The 22,676-nt window shown below is 52.2% G+C and overlaps 1 protein-coding gene across 1 annotated transcript in view; it reads left to right on the top strand.

Moving 5' to 3' along the window:
- Window positions 1–13,797: 13,797 nt before the first annotated feature.
- Window positions 13,798–22,676, top strand: part of FAT2 (FAT atypical cadherin 2) — a gene marked incomplete at its 3' end in the record, with an annotated part of 61,838 nt that continues 52,959 nt past the window's right edge. Inside the window, exons 1-2 of the mRNA XM_009704710.1 lie at window positions 13,798–13,803; window positions 17,879–17,925. The remainder of the gene's footprint in view (window positions 13,804–17,878; window positions 17,926–22,676) is intronic.

Below are 22,676 nucleotides of genomic sequence, written 5' to 3'. Positions count from 1 at the left end.
AGGCCCACCAGAGTCTGGAAGAGGTGGGAATGCTGAATGAGAAGTTAACTTATGCCAACATACTGGCCTAGGCTTTAAACCTCAGCCCGGGATGCCCCAGAGCCCAGGCAGACGGTCCCTTTGCTGCTTCAGTGCCCTCTGCAGAGCCCGGTTGCTGGCACCCCTCCGGGTGCAAGGCAGCCAGGCACAAACCCTTGTACTAATGCACACAGTGGGGTGATGCAGGCTTTACAGCAGAGCTTTCTTCAGGCAAGTCGTTAGATGTCCAGGAAATAAAACCCAGCAAGAGCTTCACTCTGGGTGGCACCCACAGGAGATAATTGCTGCTGGATAATTGCCTGGGGCTGAGGACAAGTTCCTACATCAGCATGGTGGAGCTGCTCCCCAGGTACCCCTGGCTCCTTTACATCCACATCTTCTTCTTCCAAACCGCACTGGGAGAAATTCAGACACATCATGCAATCGTTGCAAGAGTGTCCAGCAGCCTCAGAGCACGGTCAGGCAAGATGGATTAAGCTGCAGTGCCAGCGACCTGAAGTGCCCACCACCTGAAGGAGCAGCCCCCTGTACAACTCCGCTCCCCATCGCCTGGTGGCTACTGACTTTTCCCGCTTCCCCTAGACGAGTCTCGGTTTGTCCTGAGGTTTGCTTGCTCATCTTGTTTATACGAACAATAATTTTGGATGTGGTAATGGCAGAACTGTAGCAACATGCCTCCCTCCCGTCCCTCATCCTCTGTCAGCGGCGCAGGGCACAAAGCTGCATGCTGTCGTAGCCCGGCCGTTTCAGGTCCTGGGAAGGACCAAGGTCCTCACAACTCACCTCCCAGCCTCCTGCCCACGTCCTCTCTTAATCCCAGGTTCCATAAACAGACCGCAGACCCCATCCTGGCCAGCACTGCGCCATGCCCATGGAAAGCCTACCCGCAGGCTGCTGTGCTCCCATCACCCTCGCTGCAGCAGCAAGGGTTGAACCAGCTCAAGGGCATTTCAGGGTTTCACCTGATTTATTCCATGTGTCTTCTATAGGCCTGTCCCACACAGATCTAATAAATCATGAACAAGATCCTCTCAGAGCAATATTAATGACCATGTTTATAGTCAGCAGTTTGCAGGAAATTCCCTACCCACACCTATCAGTGTCAGATTTATCATTTAACTTTCAGGGGCTGTGATTTTATTGGGATACTCGATTCCTGTGCCAGAAATACACGAGCTGCAGGTCTCTTGCCTTGCCCCAGAGATGTGTATCTGAGATTCCTTCCCTGCAGTTATTGATCGTGTGAATTACCATAGCACCTTGCAGACCTCATCCTGGGATGCCTCAGCACCAGCTGCATGCATGTGCATGCATCTGCCAGTGGTAAAAGCACAAAGAAGGTGCCTAAAGGATGGTGATACCACCGGGGGGAGGTTGGGAGCCCTCTTCCCAAGCCCAGGAGGCAATAGCCCATTGTTTGGTAACAAATAAGAGATGCTTGGCCAGGTGGGATAAGCCATGATGCATCTTGAAAATGAAGGCAGTGAGCCGAGTCTGATGTGCACAGGCTGGGGACATACACGTGGGCGCATCAATGCTGTCCTTTAGGGACCTGTTTCCAGATCAGACACAGCTTTGCAGGCAGACTGAATGGAGCCAGCAGTGAGACCCAGTGATCCTGGCCTCTATTCCCACTGGAAAACTCAAGTCAGACCCATAGCCAAGCACGGAGCCTAAGAGGCGTCTCAGAGCACAGCTCCACATGGGGCAACCCACAAGCGGTCTGACTGCAGTCCCCAACACGTGGGACCATGCACCGGTCCTGTCCTTTCTCCGAGTGCTCCCAGGTTGTACTCGCAGCTCCCTGGGGCAGGAGGCTGTTCAAGTGACTGGCCATAAGGCTGCTCTGACCTGATAGGGACATATTTTTGCAAATCCCATCTAAGCAGATGCTCACTGGACTCATCCATCATATCAGCTTTTCAGGGAGCCCAAAGCAGCCTTACCCTCAGCTCCCAGCTCCCTTCTGCCATGACCTGGTAGTCCAAAAATGATTTTGCTCCAAGCGAGCAATAACTCGCTGTGCTACCAAGTGCACCAAAACGGACAGGTCAAAAAGGAAGACTCACCAAGTGGCTTTCTTTTAAAACTGTTATCATTGCCACAACTTACATTTATTCCAGTAATTCTTAAATTAGATGTCCTTAACTGCTCTGGGCTAGTGTACGGCAAATGCAGACCACAGCAAATGAAATAATACAGCAGAAAAAACACAGTGGAAGTTTCCTCCCTCCACGCAAAATGCCACCCACTGCCTGTTGGAGACGACAGCTGAGCAGGCAGGATGGCCCCGTACCAGCTCCTTCGCTTGGAAAATCCCCAACCTCTACCTCCAGAGAGTGGCTGTGGGAATCGGCAGAGATCAGCCCAGCATCAGCTCAACGCATGACAAAGAGGATGTCCTCTCCCCGGTGACCATGTCCCAGCTTGCCTGAAGCATCAGCAGAGAACAAGCTACCGGGCTGGAGACAAGCTGCAGCCCATGCAGCCGTAGCAGGGCAGGCACTGGCTGCTCTCTGCTCCAGAAGGACAGACACCGGGGTGGCCTGCACGTCTACACAAGAGCAACCAAATGCTACCTCTCCACTTGACTCGTCTTCCTCTGCAACCCAAAACCCAAGCGTTGCATTGCAAAGCGGCCCCGGTCCCAAGTGCAGGAGGAAGGTTTCCCTGCCAGTCAATTCCCAGCCACATCTCCCTTCTCCTCTCTTCCCATTCCCTTTCCTGCTCGCAGCAGGCAGGGCTGGGTAAAGCCACTCCTGGGTGATTCACTCCCCACCAGGCAGAAATGCTTTCTTGGATACACACAGCTGGGCACAGGGAAGAGGCACAGGTCCTCTGATCCGAGCTGAATCACTGCTCCCCGAATAAGCTCCTGCATGCAGGGACACGGCTCCCACAGAGGTCGCAGCAAGGTGAGTATTGCAACAGTACAACACATAACTCACCGGCACAGAAAAATGCAATTTGGGGTAGGAATGAGGAACGTCAGGAGGAGAGCAACCCATTGGGACACAAACTGGGGGTGCAAGTCACGGAAACACCCAGGTCTGTCTCAGGGAGGCAAGGAGAATAAACTTGTGCAGAGCAGTGAGATAGTGTGGGGAAGGGTATCGGGTGAGCGAGCCTTCCTCGGGAGCAATGGGCACCTCGTTATGCTGACGAGGCTGGTGCATCCCAGCCCTGGCTGAGCTCAAGTGGAAAAGATCCTCATCCAGCCACAGTGCAGGGACCTTTTTCTTCTCTTTCAGGACAGGATCTACCCGTAGAACTCCCCATATGAACAGGATGGTCATCTAAGGTTTGGGCTGGGTGATGCCAGGGTGCTTCTTGCTGAACTCTGTCACGGAGCCAGGCTCTGGCAGAGGTGCACCCATGCCAGACAGCGGCACTGGCCGGGCACTGGGCAAATCAACCCATGGCATGTTCTTCCTCTTCTCCCCTCCCTGGTTCCTGGGGCAGCAAGGGCAAGACCTGTACCTGTGCCCCAGCAGTGAGCCGATGTCCCCAGTGCCCGGATACCTCCATGGGTACTGCTTTGGGTAATTCCAGTTGCATGCCCTGCACCTGCCCTACAGGATAACAGACTTTTTCCCACACCCATGTTTTCTTGCTTGTCCCCGAAGGCAAGGCAGCCTTGAACAGCATTTCCATTTTGTGTTGCAACAAGACACAAACTCCCTGAAGTCAACTGTCCCAACAGCTCTGCCAGAGGCAGCAAGAAAAATGGACAGAGGTTCCCAGTAAGGTAGCAAGACTTTCCTAAGCCCTGCCAGGAAACACGTCTCCCTAGTCTGGGGCACAGCCTGGTCCCTACCTCCAGCCGGCTGCAGCTGAGGGGAAGGTGTCAGCTGGGAGCATCAATGCCGAGATGACAATGGCCATGATGGAAAGCTGGCAGGGTGTCCTCCCACAGCCCTCCGAGCCAGCTGGATCTCTTCCCCAGGACTGCAGAGGAAGTGAAAGAGGGTGCCCACGCATCATTCACACCCAGGCTGGCAGCAGGGGCTCCCCTGTCTCCCTCTGGTGACTGTAAGTCCTCAGAAGATTTCAGGTTAATGAGGCTGGATCGTTAGTTCAAGCTGCAGCTCCTCTGGTTCATGGAGCCCTAGGATTTATTCTCCCAGAGGGCAGAGTCCACAGCATTCACGGAGCCGTTAAGCAGGAGTGTCCCCAGACCAGTGAGTGTTCATGTGTGTGACAACAGCATGTCAGAGCCAGGGTACGGAGCCACAGCCCTATTGTGCAAGATGTGGTACAAAATGGAGAACAACAACAACAACAAAAATCTATCTATATAAATAAACCAGGTGCACCTCCACTGGGAATGTCTAAAAAAATCATCACCCTTTGGGATGCAAAGCAGCTAGGCCTGGAGAGCAGCTAAGCATCGTTATTAAATAAATTAATTAGTTCAGCAGAGCCCGCCAGGTACTGAACACTTTCTACTTCCAAGCAGGTAAATGAGTCCGTGGGAACAGAGGCTGCTCCACGCTTGCCAGGCAGTGCAAGCTGCATTTTACTGGTAATGCAATTTCTGCAGCTCTGGCCCCGGCAGCAGCACACCGGGGTCCTGCCTGTCCCGCCCAGGAGGGGCCAAAAAGCCCCCTGATGCCAGGGGCCACAGCCACCTCTCTGTGGGCCCTGATGCAGGAGAAGGGGTTGGTGGCAAAGGGATGTCTGTCCTCAGCATAGCCCAGAGCTTTTCTCCTCCCAGGGAGCGGTGCTGGGAGCAGCAGGTCCAGGGCCAGGGCTGTGGTCAGGGGAGGGAACCACGAGTAGGGCTGGGAGGGCAAGGGGTGCCCGATGTGCAGGGCTGAGCATCGCCTTGGAGAGCACAGCCCTGCGCTCTGCATCACCAACTGCTTCTGTAGGCAGGCAGGATGCCTTTGATTCCCTCCCCAGTCCTATCTCACTGCCTTTAAAAAACCAACTTTCATCACCCTGGAGGCTGGCCGAAGCAGGCTAAGTAAAGTCTCCTCTCCCATCCTAATTGCAGCCGTCAGAGGACACTGGCAGGCACAAGTCGGGTAGGCAGCGTGCAGGGCAGGCGACAGGGCAGCGCTGCCAGGGCCATAGGTGTGAGCTTGGCTTTGATCCCCAATTAGGAGGAGGTGACCCAGGGCCAGGCTGTGGGTCAGAGCTTGCCGAGAATAGATGAAGGACGTGGAAATCGGGAGCTGGGGAGGGAAGGCAGAAGGTGGAGGAGGTAAGAGGGGACTCTTCTTCCCTCCATCCTCCCTGCGGGGCAGGTCCAGCTGCTATGGCCCTTCCTGCATCTCCCCCTCCAGATATTGTGCAGCAAAAGGTGTCCAAGTCCCTGTCCTCCTGCAGCAGCTTTGCTACAACTCTGGGAATTTCAAGGGGACTATAGAAAACCCAGTGAAGAGCACCAGGAGTGCTCCAGCCTCCATTGCCAAAGCGGGTGTTCACTAGGGAAGCGGAGAGGTAGATCTCTGTTGTAAGAGGAAGTTCACAATTACAGCACAAGTCGTTACTGGAAAATAAAATTCCCTGGCATGTTGCAAATAAAATCTGAATTCCCCAGTCTGGTGTACAAGACAGCCCACAGCGTTCATTCCAGGACCCGTTTGAAAGAAAAAATGAGACAATATTTATGATGGCGGAGACAGATAAAAGTTAGTAGGGGAAAATCTCCAGGAGGGAATTTCAAACAATGAATATTACACCCAAAACAGCACAAGATGCACTTGCAAAAAGAAGTCCCCAGTGAACATGCATTGCTGACAACTCCTGAAATTAAATCTCTGCATGCACACACACACACACACACACACACACCGTAATCTGAGCAGCACTATTGCAAATAGCTCCAGAGAGCACGATCATGCTGTCTCTTCCTCTCCTTGGAAGAAACATGGTTATTCAGACCCTGAGAATCTTTGAACAGCCCTTATTTTTTCACCCACCAGTGAGGGTAGCCGTTCTGCAGGCAATAGCTATGTCCAGGGCACAGGGCTGCTTGCGACCAGCACTGCAGCACACCAGGGTGGGGGTCTCTGCCTTGATTCCCGCTCCAGGGTACCAAGACTGACCCGTGAACCAGTAGTCAGTCCTCTTCCCAGCCAGCAATGGATGACCACTGAGGCTGATTCCTTCTTGCACCCTGATCTCCACCCCAGATCAACCCTCAGCATTCCCCAGGGGGGCTGTCCTAAGAGCAGAGCCCGATCCACCCGTCCCAAGCACTCCTGCCTGCCCATACAGATGTGCCTGCCCGTGCAAACACATCACCTGCCCTTTCCTCCCAGCCTCCTCCAGAGCCGCAACAAGACACAGGAGCTCCCCGATGAGCTGCAGAAGCATCTCATGTCACCCCAAGGCTGAGCAATCCATAGATTTGCCCCAGCTTGGGCAGGATTAGGCAGAGCTGCTGCCAGGCTGAGCTGCCCAGGGAGGACTGATTATCTCTGCCAGGAACCAAGGCTCTGAAAAGGAACATTGTTTCAAGGATGATTTGCTGTTTCCCCCTCACACACATAGGTCTGTAGCTCCAATCTGGCTTTTTTGCGAGGCACCTGCTACCACCTGCGGTCAGCGATAAGATCAGAGAGGGACAATCAAGGGAAGAAGCGAGTGAAAGCTGGGCTGGTTGGCTGAACCCGGGATGCTCTGCAGAGGGGCTGAGCCCAGCCAGCTGCTCCAGATGTTGCACATTGATTTGAGGGCACCCCAGAGCAGTAGATGCTCTGCTCCCCTTTCAGGCCAAACCCTGGCTTCCAAACAGCCCCTGCTATTGCTCAGGAGCTACGTGTGTGCAGTCGTTGCTGGAGGGAACAGGTTGCAATACCTCATTCCCCCTCCCCAGCTCATCTTGGCTCCGGGCATGCTGGCAGCTGGGAAGAGGCAGTGTTGAAATGGTGACCTCAGGCCCTGCAGGAGCTTGATTTGGGAAGGCAATGCACTCTGGGCAGCACGGGAAGCCCACACCGAGGATGCCACGCTGTCCTGGCCTCCCCGTGCACAGGTTCACTTCCCGCAACCAAGCCCTTTGCCAAGCTGCAAGGAGCAGGATGGAAGGCAGCCTCCACCTCTTTTCAGCAAATAAACTGCTCGGTGGGGTGTGATCTGATTTCAGGGGCTATACAACAGCATCCCAAATGCCTCACCCCCAAACACAGTCCCTCAGGGCTGTTTAGCCACCAGCCTTCCCCAGGACAAGGTAACAGCTTAAAGCTGGTTTCACACACATGCTCCAGCTGCAGAGCTCCATTCCTATTTCTCTTTGCCCTGTGAGATCCCCCGTGACCCTTGCTCATGGCAGCACTTTCCTCCACTCCTCAGGACATCTGGTCCTGCTGAGATGGACTTACCCTCATCCTTCTTCTGCTCCAAAGCCACCACTCCAGCCTGGCTTTGGTCACACGGAAGCACTCTCAGAGAAGTGATGGGCAATGTCCTCTCCTGTCTTTAACCTTAACCTCCTGCCAGCCGCTCCCCTCCCCTTTATCAGACAGCAAACTCCCTATCTGCACCAGCCACCAGCACCATTTCCCCTAACCCTTTCTCTGCCAGCACCGTCCCTGCCCAGAAGCGGCACAGGCAGACCCACATCAGCACCGCGTACCTCAACCTGACCTCTAAACCTTGGGAACTCAAATAAAAATGGGCCTGAGAGATAAACCAGCCTCCCAGCTTGAATTTTAAAGCTCAATGCAAATTAATACAGAGGACATTTTGCAAAAATCAACATTGTCTCCTGTTGCAGCATTTTAGCTGTTACTAAAAAAAAACCCCACCACCTGGTTTATGGGATGGCTTGGTACTGGTACTGTCAACGGGTCAGAAGCATCTGTCAAATGTGCAGCCAAGTAAAGAGGTTGGAGAATGTCTTGAGGTCTCAGCAAATCCTCCTGCAAAGGACTTGGTGCTGTCAAAGCGCTGGAGAGGATCTGCATCTACTGTGCAAGGAAGAGTGCCTGGGGCTGCGCTCCTGATACCCGCTGGTCCCAGTGGTGGAGGTTGCTCAAGCTCCTGGGCACCAGGGTTCATCCTGCTCTGCTGGGAACAGAGCAGGAGCGCTGGGCGGGGGGGTCACGTTCATGCCCTGCGCTACCTCCAAAACGCTCATGGACGGTTTGGAGCAGGATGCCAGAACCACCCATCATACTTCACTTTTTTTCCTTTAGTCTTTGCTATAATCCTTTAATGAATTAAGTGGTGCAATTAAGTAGGATTTTTTTTTTTTAAAGCGAATGCGCATGAAAAGGAAGATGGATATTTGTGCCGTTCAAACACTTAATATGATACTTAATGCAAAGCCCCTCAGCTTTAGGGATTCTCCACACCTCTCACCCAACCCTTTTTCTGTTTATCTTTCTGGCAGACTGCCTCTCATATTTATTCTAATGAAGGTCGACCCTTCTTCTTGCTCACGCTATGCCCGAACTGCACAAGACAGGGAGAGGAGGGAAGGGTGGAGACTCAAAGCTGCTTCAGAGCAAAAGCCCCAACCCAACATCAGCGGTGGAGAGCCCTGTCAGAGCAGAAAATCGAAAAACCTCCTTCCTGGGGGAATTCAAAGGGCACCGTGACCTCGGGTAGAGTCAGCATCGTGAGCACAGCCCTGGAACCATGGGGCTGCTCCGCAGCCCTCTCAGGGCCATGTTGCCTGGTGTTACAGGCAAAGAAGAGGTGCCTGCTGCTTTCATCCCCTTCCCATGCATGGCCTCACTGCACACATCTTTCACAGATTCAAGGCAAACCAGGAAAGCTGTGTTTAGAGGGGATGCTGAAGAGACACTGTATTTGCCATCCAGTAATGGATCCAGCCTTCATCTCAAGCAGCTGAGTTGATTCTTCATGCTCAGCTCACTAGGGAAGGATCTGCTGGACAGGGTGACAAGGCAAGCACCTTCACCAACCCTGACAAAACAGAGACATTGGCTCTGCAAAGAAGGCTGGGCAGGCTCGCCTTCCCAAGGCAGCCCTTTGGTAGCCTGTACCTTCTGGCCCCACCAAACCTCCTAGTCCTCAGGCCGCTTCTCCATTCCTCTGCTCCCCCTCATTGACCTAATCCCTGTTTGGCTTAAAATATTTGTAAGTAAAGCTGAACATCTCTGTGCCTCAGTTTCCCCACCAATGAAAAGGAGGTTAACAGATCCCCCTACCTCCCTTGGAGGATGCTGGCACTGGGAGATGACAAACATCTGGGAGATGTCATGGGCCCCAGTCAACACCTGGAGGAGCCCTGCCCCTCCTGCTCTCACCACAAGTGTTTTACCAAGAAGACTGGCAGTCCTACAGACGTCCTTATCCCCTTGCCCCAGGACTGATAAAAACCAGCAGCACAAGTCCAAGGGGAAACCTCTTGGACATTGGGCAAAGTGTTTCAAAGATGGGCAAAGTCTTACCGGTAACTCCATGGGCAGTTAGCAAATGTGGCTCGCTTGAAAGCACGCAGTGGATCACCGGTGAATCCCAAACGGACTGTCCTGACTGGGCTGGATGGTATCCCTCAGCACTGAGATTTGCTGTTTGGGTTGGGGAAATGCCTCTGTAATTCACATTTCTCTCACTTCTCACTCTTTTTTTTTTTTTTTTTTTTTAAATTTCTTCCTGTTTTCATCAAAATGCATTTCCTGACAAAAAAAAAGGTCTTAGTAAATGTTCTCTGACTCATCAAACTGGCCAAACAGATCTTCTGCCTTCACAGGAACTGGACCATCCTGTTTATGGGTGCAACACCCGCCCCCAGCTGTGTGCCGAGGGCTGAGGAAAGCTGTTCCTGTTGTGAAACGCTCCCTGCCAGATGTGGGCAAGCCTTCCCTCACATCTGGATAGCAGTCAGCCATTTTGATTTTCTCAGTTGTTTGTTGCCTTGTCCCAGAGCAGGACAAGCCTTGGAGATGAGGCTCTTCACCCATTTCTGCAGAGCAGTCCACCAGCTTCTTGCCTGTAGCACCATGGTTTTGTAAACCCAGAAGGAAGGTAATCATAGTCTCAGAAAATTAACTTCACTGTTGGGAGAGAAGTTTGTCTGCTCTCCCTTGATACCCTGTGAGAAATCGGTGGGAGTTTGGAGAGTGGATTTGTTCAGTAGTACAAATTCACGGAGATGTGGGCTGCTGGTCCTGCGTCTGTTGGTGGCCACCGCCCTTTACAATGTGTCTGAGACCCTGTCTTTCTCCGTACCAACGCACAAAGAGTGCTGCATAGGTTGCAAAGCCTGCAGTGATCATGGCCAAACGTAACAGTCAATAAAGCTGATGACCCTTGCTTGATTGTCCAGTTCAGCCAAAGCAAACACTTTTCCCCTTGGGCTGCTGTGCAAGATGCTTTAGAAATTAGGGACGTTGCTCCCGCAGTGTCCCTGGGAAATCTCAGGGACACGCCATCCATCAATATTTTGCAGTCTGAGACAACAGCAACATCTCCTGCTACACTGGTACAAGCCCAGACACTGTGCTCTGGCTTCCTGTAAACAAGAGCTGTTTAGCTCTAAATTTTTCTTTTGGCTCAGGCTCCCCTGGTTCAGTGAGGATGGTATCAAGATAATCATCACATGGATTGTATTCCTGGTACAAGGCTTCGTTGCACAATGGCACCTCTTTATAATGCCCTTGGAGCAAGGAAGTTCCAGGCTGGCTTCTCTGTCAGGCATGGCTGGGCATCAGGTCTCAGCACCGAGCCGAAGGAGAAGTGGCAGTCAGTGAGGATCTGAAAGGGGAGCAGGAAAATCTGAGGTTGAGGCAACTGATTAACAGAGAAAACATTTACAGACTGCTGTGAAAAGGAGAAGAGGGTACAAAGGATCCAGGCTGGAGTAGGACAGAATTTTTTTTTTCCCAAAGCAAGTCAAAGCAGGAGAGGAGTGGACTTTCCCAGGGAAAAGAGTTAGTGGTCCAGGATTTTTCAGGCCAAAACAGAACAAACACAAGTTATTTCCCTACTTGAAAATTAACCTCTACTTTGAAAGGGTTTCTGCTTGAGCCGGGCAAACCAGAGACCTCTGAGTGAAGCAAGAGAGTGGGCAGTCCCCGGCTCTGCCCGTGCCTGATCTCCCAGCGCCTGTGCAATCCCCAACATGCGATCCAGTGCACTGGACTAAAAGTTAAACATCCAGACCAAGGTAGTTGTGTGGGGCCAGTGAGGGGAGAGACGCATCTTCTGGGAACAGCTCATTCCCCCTGGACAGACACCTGAACTTACAGGGTTGCAATTTAACCTCTCGTCCCTGCTCTACCCTTCAGATAAATTGACTTGCTGTCCTCTTTCCCCACCCCCTAGTAAAGACTCAACCATTTCCCATGTTCTCCCCTCCACCCTTCTTCACTGCCACCTCCACCAACCTCCTTTTCCTGCACAAACACCAATCTGAAACTTGGTTTCTCAGCCAGGATGATGGAAAGGCACGTCTGCGTTCATCCATCCATCACAACCCCAGCTCCTTCCTGAGCAATAGGGCCACGAGGATGGACTTACTGGGGCCCTGCCTTGGCTGGAAGCCACCACGCCTTGCAGTGCATGGTGGGGAGAAGGAGCTCCAGTGCCGTAACTTCAGAAAGACTTATGGTGGCCTGGGACATTCCCGGTGAACGATAGTATGACCCAGGGAAGTCCTGTGAAGAGCACCAGCTCCTTAACTAATTAAGCTAGGAGGGTTAAGGAGTCTGTGATACAAGAGGCACTGGCTGTGCGGGCACTCTGGGAATGTAAGGCCAGTGATACTATCTCTCTACAGAGAGAGAAACCTCCTGCCAGACCTGGAAGTGAGAGGCACGCCGGCAAGGACTTCGCCTCATCCCCCAGCACGCTCTGATGAAATCACCCACTCAGGTCTGGTGGGCAGTTTTGGTTGAAGTCACTTCCCCGTGCCTCGCAGGGACATGGCGGCTCCTCTCCCCACGCTGCCCCGACGGCCGCCCCACAGAGACTGCAGTCACACGCTGCTCCGGATTCAGTCACCGCCACCCCAGCCAACGATGAGATCAGCCATCCGGCACGCGGTGGAGACCGATTGGCTTGAGATGAGCTAATGCCTGCTCCGCAGACGGATGGAGGGGGAGGAGGAGACACGCTGACTCGCTCGCTCGTCCCATGACGAGAGCCGTGGTCCAGCCCGTGCCCTCCCAGGAGGACAGCGCACAGCTCCCGCCTCCCGACGGGGCTCCACTCTGCACGGACGATGGAAGCAGGGCCGTGGCGCACCCCGGTACTCTCTGCCGGCAGGTCTTCGTTGCCTTCCATGCAACACCAAACCTTCTCCTGGGGTCTTGCACAGCATTTCGTCCCATTCCATCAGGGTCCCATCTGTCTGTAGAGCGATGACATCCCCTCTGTGGGCTGGCATCCCAGCCTTCTGTTGCGATGAGCTTCTGACTCTGTCCTGGTGCCAGATGGCTTCGGAGGCAGATGACTTCATCTCTTTTAAAGGGGCGAGGGATCTGTCAGCAGTGCCCTGTAGGAATCAGTGTGCATCATCCTCGGTGGGGAAGCCAGCGAGGGAAGCGTGGCACAGCAGTGGTTATGACCCCACAAAGAGACTTGGATTCCAGTCCAACACTGCCAACAACCTCGTGTCCTTCAGTCTTACCAATGTGTTTAATCTGTCCCACACAATAGCCTTGTGCAACACCATAGAGAGTGGGGGGCCCAATTCCAGCATGAGCTCTGTGGTGATGCCCTCCTGCGCATGTAAGAGCAGGGACTCCTCAGCATTCAGCCTCAAAAGCCAAAGATGTCTTAGTGGAGCCTGCACTGGATGCTGGGGAGACCAGAAGGAGTGGTTTGCATTGCACCAGCCTCTATCCCCAAAACTAAGTATGAGGTGTAGCCTGAGTCAAACCTACTCATCAGTGGACTCCTCTCGGACCTCAGGCCAGGATAACCTGGAGCTGCTCTAAGGAAATCCCAGTTCAAATTTGTATTGGGTAAAAAGGGTGAGTCTCAGAGTGAGAATCAGGTTTGCACGCAGCGATGCAGTTCAGGGCCTTTGGCTACCACTCAGAGGGTCTGCTGCAAAGGGAGAGATGGATCCACCCTGTGCCCCTTGGGAGGCTTCAAGAAGATGAAAGAGATGCGACCTGCCTGTCCCTCTCTGCAGACAGCACCCGCCTCGCTCCCGGCTGTGTTCTGCCCAGCTGGGAGCTCCATGGTGGTTTGCAACTCCACAGGAAAGATCCTGACTCATCAGAGCAGCTTGATGGAGGGTTATCATTAGCGCTGGTCAACAAGGTTCCAGCACACACAAGCACAGGGAGCTGATTCCTGCGCAGGGCTGGATCCTCCCCTCCCCCAGCACACACGCTCCCGCTTGTTGGGGAAAATGCTGCTGTTGTTCCAGGCAGATAATCGCCCCTTCCCTTGCAAGTCTCTGCACGCTCCCGTGCAAACATACCCACAGAGCATTTTAGCACAGCAGATGCTGAGGCTCAAAGGCCAGACCCACAGACAGGCTGTCCTTTTTGCAAAGGGGAAACAAAAGTTGTTTGTCCCTGAGGGAGGTAACTCTCCGCCTGCCTCGGCTCTGCCTTGGGGTCCATCAGATCTCGGCACACCAGTGGGTGGACATTTGCTGTAGGTTTGAAGGTGGCCTGATAAATCAGATCAGGCACCATGGGAGAGCAGTGGGAGCTGGGACCGCTTAGGAAGTGCCCACCACAAGGCTGGTTGCCCACCCTTACCACAACAGCTGGAGCATTTCAGTCACTGGCTGGGCCAGCTCACTTAAAAGAGTCCCAAATCCCTACCAGGGATGATAAAGGGGGTTGCACCATCATGTCTGTTTCTGAGGGCAGGAGGGTTTGGAGAAACACCCCAGTGCCACATCTCAACAGCACTGCCCTGACCTCCAGATCCATGGAGGCAATGCTCCGGCAGGGCCAGTTGGAAGTGTTGGCCAGGAAGAAGGGCACACATCTAGGAGGATGAGCTGGAAGATGGGCCTGGAGGCATGTGTTCAGGAGGCAGGCAGATCTGGTCCCCAGGGCAGTGAGTAGGTATAGCCATTGGCAGCGAGGCCCCTATAAGTGTTTCTTGTCGGTCCAGAGAGGCCTGTGGTGGTTTCCCTACCCTAGCCTGAACATGCTGCTTCTCTGCAAAACTCTTTGCATGCAGCTAACCCACAGCAGAACATCTTGGCTTTATCAAATGGAGATCTTGGGTGGAACCAGGAAATGAAATCTCTTCCCGTGATTAGGGAGAAAGGAGAGTCCTTGCCAGCCAAGTGATGGAGCTCTGACATTCCCCATGCCCTGGAAAAGGGCCCATTGCATCTGACGGGACGAGATCCTGGACATGGGATGTGGCAGCATGAAATGTTGACACCAGCTTACAGAGCTTCTGTTGGCTTGTTTGACTGTGAGCAGTGTGAAGCAGCACTCAGGGCAAAGCCAGGTGTCACGCACAGCTCCATCTTCCTTCTTTCTTTCCTCCAATCCTCTGTGCTTGCCATCACAGGTAGTTCTGCAACCCACCCCTTTCTGCAGGAGCAGGAGATGGTCCTTGGGACAAACACAACACTTTTCTTCTCAACCCAGCCTGACTTCAAGTTGAGTAGGAATGCTGAGAAGGCAGACCCAGACAGTTTTCTTCACCAGTCCCAGGCTCTCACCCACCACTGACAGAGAATTAACAGCTGGACTTCAGGAGAAGTTCTCCTGTGCTTCTTTCCTTTCCTGGATCACTGGGATAGCAACCAATCCAAATGGGTTCTAAGAGCCCGTATTTGCCTTTGTATGTAAGGCAACAGTCCGTCTTAGTGTCCTAGTCAACTATAATCTGAGGATTTTGGGGTTTCTTCTCCATAGCTAGAGTGCTGCTTACCCCGATGCCATGATTTAATTAGAAAAGGCAATATTTCTTATTAAACCATCTGGTACATTTGGAAAAATAGGCAAGCATTTGGACAATCAAGTCCTCCTTCACTCGTGTCCCGAAAAAGCCTTTTTTTTTTTTTTTTCCAGCTATACCTGTTCAGCTAATATGATGTTTCTCTGCTCCATAGCCAGGTAGCAAAGTCTTCTCCGAGAACTGAAACTGAGTCCCCTGCAGCCAACAAGACTGGTACCATGCTCTGCCACTGCTGTGGAAAGGAAGACCCGGTGTCACCAATCTGCTGACAACGAGGTGGAGTTGTCAGCGGCTCTTGCACTCACAGGGTGTTTGTACGTGTTTTGTAAGGGGATCAGGTAATAATCACCATTAGCTTATGCCCAACCTTTCTGCAGGGTCTGCCTGATACATGGCTCTTCCATGAACACCAGCTTCCTCAAACAGCATTTTGTCAGCAAAGCATAGCAAAGAAAAGGAACTGAAAGAGAGGGCCTCTGTGACCACCTGGAAGAGCAACGAGACAGTGCCAAAAGGAAAGCTGTCTTGTGAGTGTCATGACAGTCTCTTGCCTTGCTGAAGATCAGCACTGTGAGCCTTGCTAGCTGAGAGTTCACACCTTGGTATACCAGATGAGACCAAGTCCCCAAGCCCAATGTCTCCAGGGTTACCTGCTGCTCCAGATGCAGGCGAAAGGAGCAAGGCACCTGGCTGGTTGTGAAAGGCTCCAAACACAGGGAAATGCTGGTTCTTGTAGCAATCAGCTGATGCCCTGAAGCCAGAGGTTTGCTCACTTGTACCTTGGTATGTCTACATATAATACAAGTATTGTTCTGAGCCCTGCCTCAGTCCCAATCCAGCCACCAATACCTGATTTTCTCACCTTCCATGGCTGCGAGAGACGCAGCCACGTGAAGCAACTTTTCTGTTCATTCCGCACAAGTGCATCTCCCATTGCCATTACTGACTGATCAGCTCACCTCCTCTCCTAAGACATCTTAAAAAAGAGGAGCTGCTTTGCAATTTCAAGGTACTGTTACTCCTCCTATCACTTTTATATTCCTCAAAACTTCCCTGCAAGTTCCCCTACAAGTCATCTGACTAAACCAGCTGGAAAAATGGACAAGCCGCACATGTAAATCCAACTGGGTTTATGCCCTCTTCTCATTTAGTTCAAACTATTTCTGAAAGGCCATGATGAGTTTGAAATTAAAGTCATTTTTCAAGCAGAGTTAAGATCCTGCGAGGGGAGCACGCAGCCTGAACATTCGTAGCACAAAAACTAGCAGATCAGTTTCCAACCCAGCACTGTCCTATGGTGACCCCAGAGAGATCATTTAGCCTCACCATGCCGTACAAATTTCCTCTCTTTCTTGGTACAAACTGTTCACTAGATTTAATCTAAAATGCAGAACAATTTTGATTCCATCAAAACTGTATTTTCTGGTGAATTTAACAGATTGCTCTCACTCACCTTCACCGACAACCCCAACTATATCATGGCTCAACCTCTTCACATCTTTTTGGCTTTGCACCATGAAATCACATGGATTTTCCCATGGACTGGTGTGATTTAATTCAACAGTGTCTAGTTTGAGACAAGTTCCAGTCAAAGCTGCATGTGTAGCTGGAGGGTTCATAACCTGCTGTCCTGGGGGACTTGCTGGTGATTAGCAAGGTGCAAGTTTGCATCAACCACTTCTCCTCAAACGGGATGCTAACAGGGTCTGTCTCTCTCCTTCACTCGCTCCTGTGCTCACTTCCATCATTGTGCCCTGCATGAAGCCTCAAAAGGAGCAGTTAGGCACCTACTCAGATTGTTTACAGTTAAAATTGTCCAGTTTCCATATTCTTGGTTTTGTTTTCCTAAAACTGTACAGAAAGCTTTCTGGTCATTTCATCTGCAAAAACACACCACAGGGAGGAAAAACTTCACCTAAACCTGAACATTGATTTCCCATGTTGAGACCTACCCTGTATCTGTTCAAACCCCATTGCAATCTAAAGGGGGTACATTAGCATTTACTGAGGGTAGGGGGGAAAAGTTAGTATTTAGTGAGGGCTAGGGGGAAAAGTTAGCATTTACTGAGGACTGGGGGGAAAAGAAGGAGGGGAGGAGGAAGGGGACTGGGACAAAGAGAACTGAACATGCCCACAGACTGCCCATGCTCTAGCCAACGTGACAAGGAACACTCACAGAAGGGTCCACGTCCCTTCCCCTTGGTCCAGCCCTGAACAACACCCTCAGAGTCAGGATGCTCTTCCTTTGCCAAGAAAAATTCCCCAAAGCTCCAATACAACACTTGGTCTCCCTGTGCTGCCATCTCTCCTTGCTGCTTCCCTCTCTTTCCTCTGCCTCCTGCCTTTTCAGGTCAGGGACCACCTTTTCATCCTCTGCCTGCACAGCACCGAGCACCCTGGGGCTCATTGGCGGCAGCTGGGGTTTCTGGGGGCTCCCCCAACACAAACAACAACAACCTTCAAAGTGCCTCTCGGCACGCAGCTGCTCTGAGGGCAGATTCAGGTTTCCCCCACCCCCTTCTCCCCATCCCTCCTTGTAACACCCACCTGGCAGCTAGTTAAAAAACAATCTTTGGGTTTTTCAGGTGTCTTGGAGGGATTTACGTGCCATATTCTTCTCCCCCCCACACACCCCTCCGCCCTTGCAGTTGGGGTCCTGGATTTCATGGCAATACTAGTTAATCTAACAGTAAAAAGCTCTGCAATTATTTGGCTCTAAGGCTTGGGTCCTTGCCCAGCTCTGACATACACACACACGCAGGTTCACTTCTCCAGCAAGGGAGCAGGCGATGCCTCTCCTCTTCCTCCTCCTCCAGTCCGTCACGGAAGGGCTGGCTCTTCAGCAAGGGAGTTCCACCTCCTGCAACTTTCTCCCTCACTGCTTTCAACCTGTGCTGCCGGAGTTTCAACCAGCAAAATCTCTTCTTGAAGGAATTTCTCTGAGCCCTCTCCTCTGATTTGCAAGCACCATGGACCCCCGGCAGCCAGCAAGGTGCTGCTGCGGGAAAGGATTTTCAGCGGTGAGAGCAGAGAGGCAATAAACTTCAGGAGAGTTCTCTCCTGTCGCAACAGGTAAGGCACGCTGCTTGCTGGTGGGGGAAGTTGAAATGACTCAGAGAGCAGTCTGTACAGCATGGATGGAGGAAGGCATGGAGGATGCAGAGATTTAGTCATGGAACTGCTTTTGCATGTGAGTAACTTTTGCTGGAAACAGCCTTATCCTAAAGATAGGGCTTTGGGATGCAAAGGAAAAGCCTTTCATCTTTTTCTCCCTTCTGGCAGCCCCCAGCATGGGGGGTTATGGAAGGAGCCAGGAAAAGCTTCAGCAGTGTTTCCACAGAGTTTGCATCTGGTCTTAGCTGGGAAACTTTAGCATGCTGCAGCCAGCGTAAGCAGGTGGGCTCTGGGTAGCAAATGCAAAAGCCATGCTGCTGAGCAAGGCAGGCAAGGAGGCACCCAACAGAGAAGTTTTCCAGGTGTCTGAACAGGGAAGGATCTCTGCAGGGAGCATGCCTGTGCTGGAGTAAATGGATGTGCTGTGGCAGGAGCAGTGATGGCGTCCAGCTGTAGGCTCAGTTGTTGGCCACATACAACCTCAATAATCAGGGTGAGGTGGTCCTGCTCCAAGGTCTGTTTCCGTGTTCCCCACGAAGCCACTTCCATTGTCATCTCAAACTCAGCTGTGCCTTGGGGATCCCTAGGTATGGGCAGGGTGCTGGCGTTTCCCAACCCTGCTGTCGTTTCTCCACGACAGGCAGCAGAGCTGGGGAGCTGAAGCAAAAGCCACTGTCCTTGCCTTGCACGGGGGCGCGTACATAAACGTATGCGTGTTTGCATCAGTGCAACTTTGTTCACTATCAGGTGCCTGATGGCAAAATAAGATGAAATCCCAGAGCAAATCCAGTCCCAGTTCAGGGTGTGCAGGAATTATTTCCCATGTACGTGTGCAGCACTGAGAAAAGAGGTGAAAATACAGGGAGGGAGGCTTGGGCACTTGGAGCAAACGGGGCCCTTCCAAACAGCAGTTATCAGCTAATCAGCCCCCCGGGGGAATAAAAGGCAGACTTGGTGGAGTGCAGCACTCCAGAGGGGCAAAGATCAGCTGTCACACGACAGGGGTTGTTTTGGACAAAACTCTTAAAAAAAGTTGGCGCTCGCTTGGGTTTGCTGCTGCGAAGGGCTGAGAGTTTCCAGGATGTGTGGAAACTTGGGCTGTGCGGTGGCCGGAGCTTTGCCGGGGCAGGCAGGGCTGTGGCTGATGGGCTCCCGCTTCGCCCAGGGTGCCCTGGATCCAGGCAGGAGGGCACGGAGCCCACTGCGTCCTCTGCTCCGGCATCCAGGGCAGCAAAGAGCAGGCGTGGGACATGTAGGGAGCTGCCATGGCTCTCCAGGCTGTCAGCTAGAGAGACCTGGGAGGTTATCGGAGCCTCGGGACGGAAAGCAAACAGTCTGTATCAGGCTCCTGAGGAAGGCTGGGCTGTCTCGGTATTCGGGGAGGCAAAATCACCGGGCTTGGTATTGTGCACCCTTATCATCTCCTAATGTGCAGCGCACCTCACCTTATCGGGAACAGTTCAGGGACATCCGCCTGTCTGATAAGTGGTTGGGGTTCCTGAGGGACTGAGCAGGCAAGAGATTTCTAACCCAGCCAGGGGCTTCGGTCTCTCTGCTTCTCCCCATCTGCTCATTGTGCTCTATCGTACTCCATAACGTTGCAAAAGTGAGCCCAGCTCCCACCGAGGGGAGAGCACAGCAGGATCTGCTCCTCTCCTGAGCCTTTCCCTTAGCTACAGCTTGCACCATGAATGTATTTCAAATCCTCATGCTCTCAGAAACCAGCGCGTCTCCCAGCCCTCCAAACAAACAAGCATCATTCGTGTATGAAGGGAGAGTTCAAAGGAGGTGTAACACCTGGAATCAAACATCTGTTAGAAACTAATGCATTTTGCATCCTACGCTCCTGCCAACTGCTCCAAGGCAAGTCCTAGAGGATTGTTCCAGCTACCTCCATGCTACAGAAATGGCATTCCCTTCTCCACTCACCTCAATTTTTTTTGCCACATGTGGAGTATGCAAGTGCAGCTGCACCTCGAGCAGTAGTGGGCTTTCTTCTATATTACGTGCAAGCATAAGAGGATTAAATACCCTTTTTTTTTTTTTTAACTGGGTTGGCAACACCGATGCTCCATTGTCTATTAGCAAGCTGATTTGCTGAGCAAGCACTTTTTCTCTCAACCGCAATTTTCCTTGGCAATGGGGCAGGTACTGGTTTATTAGCAAAGGAACTTTCTTTCCTAATTTTTGGAAGAAGGAGCTCCAGGGAGGGGCAGGCTGCAAGGGCTGTTAGGAGGGTTTGTAGCTCTGAAACGAACAAGCAGCAGGTTTGAAACAAACCAAAGGAAGTTGGTGTTTTTTTTTTCCACACAGAGGCCATAATTAAATTCTGGAACACATTGCCACAGGATATTGCAGAGGCCAAAAGTGTGCTTGGCTTCAAACATGGTTTCGATCCATTTGGGATGGATAGCTCCAGTGGTGGTTATGAAACACAACAGCCCAAGAACAACCGTGTACTTACACTGATGCTGGAAAGCAGGAGAAGGAGCATGTTAGATGTGCCTTGATTCTTATGCTCCTCCTCTAAGCAATCAAAACCGGCCATTTGGGAAGTGAGATTACAAAGACATGGCCAAGTGTGGCTATTTTGATGTTCTTGTGTTATGGGACTATTTTGGACTGACCAGGTTGTACCTTGGATAGATGCTGTGACTCAGGCAGACTGGAATATGCTGGTTATGCCATGAACAGATGCTCCATATGGCTCAGGTTGACAGGGACATTGCGTGCCCAGCCTGGTACCTGGTTGTTGCAGGCGCTGCAAGCAGCGTTCGCGCACAGCTGCCTGCTCTGCAGAGGTCTTGCAATGGCAAAAGCTTTCAGAAAAGCTTTTCGGAAAGAAAGCTTTTCAGCAGACAGTCTGGAGTGGGAGGTAACACCCCAACAAGGGCACGCTGTGGCAATGAGACCAGCCTGGACAAACATGCTTGTCTTGGGGGTTAATCTTTTCTCCAGCGAAAACCTGTGCTCCCCAGGGCAGGGGCTGGCTTTGCATGAGCTGGTAGGGCACTGTGGGTACAGCAGAGGAGGTGGGCTGCTGTAGGCAGGTTTCCCAAGGGCAGGCAGGTCTGGGAGCTGAAGGTTTTTTTACCAGTTTGCAGGTATTTCTTTGCATTCAATAAAATCTGCTACAGGGAATTTCTGTGGCATAGCTACCGGCATCCTGGCCAGCCATTCTTTTACAAGGGAGGATCATGCCCTGATCAACTCACTCATTCTCTGTCCTCTGTGTCCTTTTGCTGCCTCTGAACACGGGAGAGGGATGGGAAGGAGCAGCGCAAGGCAGACAGATGGCAAGAGAGTGAAAGAGGCTGCAGGCAGAGCAGAAAGCTGCTCTCTGTGCTCACCTTCAGGCACCAGAAGGGAGAGATCAGCAGGGTGCTGGGCAGGGGAATGAGAAGATCTTCATATCAGTGCAGGGACAGGTCTGTGGTGAATGAGAGTTGCCTGGTAGGAGAGAAAAAGGTGAGGGAAGAGGCATGGTGGTCAGGGCTGTGTTGCAAGGCAGAGCAAAGCCAAGCGTTCCGAGTCCTGCTGAGCACCAAAGCTCCTCAGCTGCATCCAGCGATGCACATGGTCCCTCACCCAGGTCTTCAAGCCAAGATGTTCTTGGACTGCTTCCCAACAAATTTTACCAATCGCAGGAGAACATGTATACTCCCCACAGGGAATCACAGAAAGGGCATCTCAGGACTACTGAAACTCAGGTGGTGTAGCCAGCGTCCTCGTTGCAAACATCCAGGTTGAGTGAAGGTGCAGATGAGGACTCACAGGGTCAAACAGCTCAGGGTTAGAGCCCCTTCAAACACGGGGCAGAGCTGCTCCTCTCTTCAGGCTGGCGTGGGAGCTGAGCCCGGTCTGGATTCATAGCTCTGGTGGGTCAGATGGGAGTTGTGTGCTGGGATCCCAGAAAGGATCTCACAGGCTTTGCAACACCTAAATAAACAGCTGTTTTGTGAGCAGCAGAATTCATGAAGCTTGGTTGCCTTGGGCGCTCTCTCTCTTGTGTGGATTCTCTGATGTCTAATAATCGGGTTGGGCTCACATTAGAGCCTTTTCTTCCAGCTGGGAGTCCTAATTTGGATTTCTCTCCTCTCTCCTGCTGCTTTTCACAAGCTTGTGCAAACCTAACTCCTTTCAAGTCTTTACATATCTGGTTAAATTTGGCTGAAACTGGACAGTGGATCCAAAAGGTAGCAGGGAGGGTTGATGGTGTGGTCTCACATAGCAGCTTTCCTCAGTGATCTGAGGACAGAGGAATGATTATCAGTGCAAGATGATTTGCATCCCAAGCACAAGGAAAATGTGAAAGGCTCAGTATGAGTTTTGGCAGGAGAAAGCAATCAAGAAAGAGCCCAGGATCCCTTGTGGGCTCTTGTAGTCTGTGCTGATGACCACGGCATGCCTGCTAGACCAGCTAGTTTGCAGTGACCGAGGTATGTGACCTTGGCACTAACAGCCTCCTTGGGAGCTGAATTCCGGAGAGAGGTGCACAATCCCAGCAGCAGCAGAGTCGGGGCACGCTCACATGAGTATTTGGCACGCTGCAGATGGCTCTTGTGCCAACGTGTTTGGGCTGCTGCATAGCGGTGCCCAGCGCCTGGTCCCCTCGCACCCTGCCTGGTGAGCAGCTCCCACCAAGCCCCCTTCCCACAGCACTGCCCATCTCCAGCCCCTCAGGGCTTGCTCTTTTCAGAGGCAACAGG

The sequence above is a fragment of the Cariama cristata genome, unplaced genomic scaffold (genome assembly GCF_000690535.1).
Source record: "Cariama cristata isolate BGI_N322 unplaced genomic scaffold, ASM69053v1 scaffold4727, whole genome shotgun sequence".
NCBI lineage: Eukaryota > Metazoa > Chordata > Aves > Cariamiformes > Cariamidae > Cariama > Cariama cristata.
This window is presented reverse-complemented; position numbering and strand designations above follow the sequence as displayed.